This window comes from Mesoplodon densirostris, chromosome 13, assembly GCF_025265405.1.
Source record: "Mesoplodon densirostris isolate mMesDen1 chromosome 13, mMesDen1 primary haplotype, whole genome shotgun sequence".
Lineage (NCBI taxonomy): Eukaryota > Metazoa > Chordata > Mammalia > Artiodactyla > Ziphiidae > Mesoplodon > Mesoplodon densirostris.
In genome coordinates this window covers 81,023,478-81,029,477 of record NC_082673.1, presented here as the reverse complement: position 1 = coordinate 81,029,477, position 6,000 = coordinate 81,023,478, and the positions used below count along the sequence as shown (strand labels likewise).

Sequence of the window (6,000 nt, the reverse complement as noted above, 5' to 3'; positions counted from 1 at the left end):
AAGCTGTCGGTGCCACCAGGGAACCACTCTGAAAGCACTCCCGGGGCAGCTGATGACACTGCACAGAAACTGCAGAGCACACTTCTAACAGGTGAGGTTAAACACAGCATCCAACTAGGACAGCCCAGGGTGGGAACGGGTTTGAGATGAGGTGCAAAGAGCTCTGACCCTGGGGGACCTGACTTGTTTCAAGTTCCTGTCCGCCACTTTCTAGCTGGGTGACCTTGGGCAGGTCACCTCCCCTTGCTGAAGCTCAGTCTCCCAAACTAAAAGTGACAAGACTGAATCGCATCACGCCTGGGGTCCCCAGGAGCTCTGGGATTCCAACTCCAGCTCCGAGTGATTCTGAGTTACAGCCACAGCAGACCGGGAAGGAATGTGGGCAGGAGGCGGGAAGAGGAGGGACACGCCTGTGAGTTCTTCCTGGAATCCCCAGCTCTCCATGTTATTATATTTTTCTCTGCCCCATTTTCCAGAGTCCTTGGCCTCATAGCTCCTTCAATGCTCCAAAATAAAGCTTGTCTTCTTGCATTCCCAAGTCCCAGAGGCTTCAACTCTTCCCTCCCCAACCAGAGATCAATCTCTACACAGCAGCCCGAGTGGCCTTAAAATACAAATTACCCACAGAAAATCCCTTGGTGACTGTCCACTGCTCTTACTGTAAAGCCAGTCTCCCTACTGGAACCTACGAGCCCAGCATCACCTGCCTCCTGCCGACCCCCCAGCCTCCCCACAGGCACCTCGCTCCCTCCTTGTTACCGGTGGCCACAGCTACCTTCTTCAGTTTCTCAGGATGACAAGGTGTTTCCCACCTCAGGGCCTTTGTCAGAACATCTTCCCCGTTCCCTGCAGCTGTTCCTTTAGGTTTTAGCTTAATGCTCACCGCTGCAGAGAGGGCTTCACTGGACGCCCATCTCAAGCGTGTTCCCCTTTATTATCTCTCTCAGCCCTGTGTTTACTCTTGGTGTATTTACTTATTTACTTATTTTAAAGTCTTTATTGAATTTGTTACAATATTGCTTCTGTTTTACGTTTTGGTTTTTTGGCTGCGAGGCATGTGGGATATTAGCTCCCTGACCAGGAATCAAACCTGCACCCCCTGCATTGGCAGGTGAAGTCTTAACCACTGGACCGCCAGGGAAGTCCCTCTTGGTGTATTTAAATGAGATTTAGCGATCTATTTATTTTTCATCTGTTGATCTAGTTTGGGTCTGCATCCCCTACTGGAAGCACACTCCAGGGAGCAGGGATCTGGTCCCTGACTAGGTACAGCACTACCTGCTAAGGACCAGAGCACAGGAGGCAGTCACAGGATATTTAAATAAATGCATATTTGCATAAATATTTAAAACATTTAACAAAGCATTTTTTTAAAGAAAGGACAGAAGAGAGGAAGGGAGGGTGGGAGGGAGGGAGGGAAAGAAGAAGGAAGGAAGGAAAATTTGAGGAATTTGCAGACTCAGCACTTAAACCCAGGTCTTTTTTTTTTTTTTTTGCGGTACGCGGGGCTCTCACTGTTGTGGCCTCTCCCGTTGCGGAGCACAGGCTCCGGACGCGCAGGCTCAGCGGCCATGGCTCATGGGCCCAGCTGCTCCGCAGCATGTGGGATCCTCCCGGACTGGGGCACGAACCCGTGTCCCCTGCATCGGCAGGTGGACTCTCAACCACTGCGCCACCTTCCCCGGTGGTCCAGTGGGTAAGACTCCATGCTCCCAATGCAGGGGGCCAGGGTTCAATCCCTGGTCAGGGAACTAGATCCCACATGCATGCCGCGAAAAGGTCCCGCATGCCACAACTAAGGCCCAGAGCAGCCTAAATAATAAATAAACCCAGGTCTTTCTACTTCAAATCCCACTTACTTTCCTTGCCCCCATAGTTCCATCAATCAATGAACAAACCGGTCCTGGGACTGGCACCATGCTGGGGAATATGGATAATTAAGGAGCTTACAATACAACTGAGGAAGTAAAACTAGCACACACGTAACAGGACGGTGGACGTGGAAAACAAAAAGAAGCCATTAGCAAAGTTTTTCTGTAGAAGAATATTTAATTACAGAGAATGATGCTTATGACACATTTTTAACTAAAAGCAAATTAGAAAGCTGCATGTTTTCTATGTGTATACCTACACAAGGTGGGGGGAGGGAGGGAGGGAGGGAGGTCTGGGCAGATGGCAATAGAGCGAATACCCATAAGGATGTGCCCAGCTAGGAAATGAGGTGCTGACAGCTTGCTGGTCATAAAGGAAACCTCTCCAGAGAAGGGGTCGGTGTATGAAGAGGACCCCTGCAGAAAACATTTTCATACTGAGCACCTACTGTGTGCCAGGAACCGTATTATCTCTAATAAAAGACCCGACCAGGTAGTTATCATCATCACCATTTGACAAAAGAGGGAAACGAGGTGCAGAGCGCCTAGCAGCCTGCCCAAGGTCACCCAGCTAGAAAATGGCCTCTGCCTTCACTCTGCCCACAGCGATTTCCAGCAGCTGGCGTGAAGGGGCCGCCACCGGAAGGGCGGGTGCTGTCGAAGCGTTGATGGTGCCGTGAGGAGGGAACGAGGGTGACTTGAGAAGCTCTCTATTTCCATTGGCAGCTGTTTTTCCATTCTCACCTCCTTCTGTGCCATGCGCCAAGCCTGTTGATCACAGAGGCACCACCCCACCTGCCCAGTTTTTTGTTTTTTTTTTTTTTTTTTTTTTTTTCAGTACGCGGGCCTCTCACTGTTGTGGCCTCTCCCGTTGCGGAGCACAGGCTCCGGACGCGCAGGCTCAGCAGCCATGGCTCACAGGCCCAGCTGCTCCACGGCATGTGGGATCTTCCCGAACCGGGGCACGAACCCGTGTCCCCTGCATCGGCAGGCAGACTCTCAATGACTGCGCCACCAGGGAAGCCCCACCTGCCCAGTTTTGAAAGTGCACTGTTCCCCCGGTTTCTGAAGGTTCCAGCGCCGTTCTTTGTGATGCTCTAAATCCAGAGGCTTCTCCGCCTCTTCCCAGGATGGGAGGGTCTCAGTCGCAGCCCTGGTACTACCGAGGGGCCAAGGCTGAGGACCAGGAGTCGACCACACCCCACCACCTTCATCCTTATCCTCTCGTTGGGGTGAGGAATCTGGGAGCCTGTTGTGCTGTCCTTCTGGAGGAAAAGGAAGAAAAAGATCTGCTGACTATGAAAAGGTAGCAGAAGAAGGCTGCAGCCAGCGTGGCTCAGCTGGCACGGCGGACAGGAATCCTTTCCAGTGAAAACTGCAGAGTGCTTGATAAATGCCACTCAATCCAGGAAGATCCCTGTTACCACTTCACAAAACCAAGGTCCCGAGAGGCTCCTAACTGTGGGTCCTGACTCTCAAAGGGAATGACAGACAGCATGTAGCACAGATCTTTGAATATCTCTCTCCCAAACTGACAGATACATGATTTACTGTCTTATAAAAATAGATGACTAGGTACTATGTTTTTTCGGCACCTGACACATTAGCTGATTTAATCTCCACAATCACCCAAATTGGTAAGTATCACCTTTGCCATTTTACAGGTTGGAAAATTGAGATTAAGTCAGGCTAACTACAGTGTCCTAGGTCATTCCATTCATAACAATGGGAGAGTGAATCAGAAACTTAGCATCCTTATATATATATTATAGATGTAATATTACATGTTATGCCACCAAGGAAACGTAAGTGTAGAGCGGTTGCTCTGTACTGCGCTGAGTCCATGGCCAGGATTAAACCCAGGCTGTTTGATGCCACAGCCTTTATCCTTCAATACCTCCACATCCTTACAATACTCCTCTAGTGTCTGAGAAGCACCCTTGGGGGACAGAGTTAGTAGGAGAGAGATATGGAGGAAAAACATCTGTCTGGGGGACACCAGAGTCCCTGTTACATCCCCAGATGAGAAGACAAAGTGCCTGCAGGGGGAGGGGTGGGTGAATGAGCCTGCTGTGTGACATGGGGACTGGAAGATGATTCTGAGTAAAGGTCAAGTTTTTCCAGAGCAAGAAAGCAGGCTGAAGGGTAGTGGCTCTCTCCACAGCGGCACTGGCTTAGCAGACTGCCAAGGTGAGTGCTGAACTTGGCCTGGCACATGGAGTTGTATAATCATCTCAGCCCTGCCGGGTCACTCCAGAACACCAGGGCAACCTTCGTACCAGAAAATAAGCTCATGAATGCCTGCCACCTGGGACAGTTAGAGGAGTAAACAGAGGACTGATTGCACACCAGGGACCCCCTCACACCCTCCCTGTCCTGCTGGGCTGATAATAATCATGTACCAACATTTAACCATGCACATACATGTCAGGCATTTGGTCTCAGAAGCTTTGCATGCACTATCTCTTAAATCACCCAGAAAAGTCCTTGAAGAAGGTGCTAAAATCATCCCACTTTACACATGAGGAGCCTGAGGGTCAAGAACTTGCCTTGGATCATTGAGCTAATCCACAGTGGAGCTGGGATTTGAACCCAGGCAACCTGATTCTGAGAGGTGCACCCATGGCCTCTGTGCTGGAGTGGGGCAGCTGGGCATGTGGCAATGGGAGAAAAGATCTCGATCCTGGGATTATATGGAATCGGATCTTAGCTCTACCACTTCTAGCTGGAGCTGAGGGACCTTGGATTAACTATGCCCAGTGTCGTCCCATGGGTAGAATGCGGATCCCGGCTCCTCGGGGGGTGATGAGGATGGGGTATATAAGCAAAGGGGCTGCCGGTAGTTCCTTCGTAACTGGTGCCTGGTCTCGTGGGGCACATAGCCTCTGCCACCTCCCAGAGTAGAGCGTGGATCTTCTCTGAACCTCGGGCTTCTCTTCAGCCTCCATAAGGAATCACCCCACTCTCCTGGGCTGCACTCTCTGTTCAGTGAACTCCCAACTAGAGCTGCAACAAGTGACCCCAAAGGCCACTCCCAAAAACATGCTGTCTGATCACCCAGCCCCAGGCCTTCCTCCCTCTCCTTCAAAGTCAGCCTTTAATCCCACCCACCCTCTTGCCAGTTGATCATCCCCCTTCCACCCAGGGAACAACTAAGGAAATGTAAAAGGTAGAAAGTTCAGCTGAGCCAATGTGGCTAATCTCTAGACGTCTGGGCACACAGTCTGGTGAGAAGAGAAATAGAAACCTTGAGTTCACCAAAGGCAGACGAAGACAGTCTTCTATGGAGTTGCCCAAAACTATTTGAAAGCAAAACCTCCCACCGGGCCTGCCTTGGAGGTAATCGATTCCATGAACATAGAATTACCAACCTCAGGAAAGACCCTGTTTCCTTGTCAGCAAAGCATGCTGCCACTCCTCCATTACCATCCAGGTCCCCCTCTCCCGGGGAGGGGAAGCGGGGGGATGGGGTTGGTCCATGCATAGAACTGTGTTTCAACATAATTGCTTTCCTTTGTAGTCCTGAGTGTTCTATTATATGCATTTTGAAAGCATTATTCTAAAAGGGCGTCTATAGCTTCCCCAGTTAGTCAAAAGGGGGTCCATGGCACCGAAAAGAAAAAAAAAAATCCCAAAGCTCTCTGAACCTGGCACGACCAGACCCTAGGAACTCACGAGTTCCTTGTCCTTCATGAAATAATTCCCTGAAGGTTTCTAATAGGTTTACAGGGAGCACCATGTTGCTCCTGTTTTGTCTGCAGATGTGCAAAACCGAAAGAGGGGAAGAAACAAAGCAAGGAGGACTCTATCCTGATATATACATCCTTTTCCAGTGACGCCCCCTGTCCTGATAGGCCTGATTGCACGTATTCCTCACGGCCTGCAAATCTGGGGAGGGCAAGAGCAATGCTGAATCTTATTATCCCAGCACCTGAAACAGCAACTAGAAAGAGCAAGTCTCTGGTAAGTGTTTGCTGAGCACGCGAGAGAGACCAGCCGGGGAGAGGGAGGGTTTTACTGCACACAGCTTCTTTCCTCGAGTCCATGGGAAAATTTCCCCGCCCTCGGGCAAATCCCTAGATGTTTTCTCGCCGCCTCAGAGGTCTGTTCAGAGTTGGTCGTGGCCTTT

The 6,000-nt window shown here is 50.4% G+C and overlaps 1 long non-coding RNA gene across 5 annotated transcripts in view; it reads right to left on the bottom strand.

Moving 5' to 3' along the window:
- Positions 1-2,062: 2,062 nt before the first annotated feature.
- Positions 2,063-6,000, bottom strand: part of LOC132501094 (uncharacterized) — a 247,940-nt gene continuing 244,002 nt past the window's right edge. For all 5 annotated transcript variants that reach the window (XR_009534136.1, XR_009534135.1, XR_009534134.1 and 2 more), the window contains one exon: positions 2,063-3,136. This is a non-coding gene — a long non-coding RNA (uncharacterized LOC132501094). The remainder of the gene's footprint in view (positions 3,137-6,000) is intronic.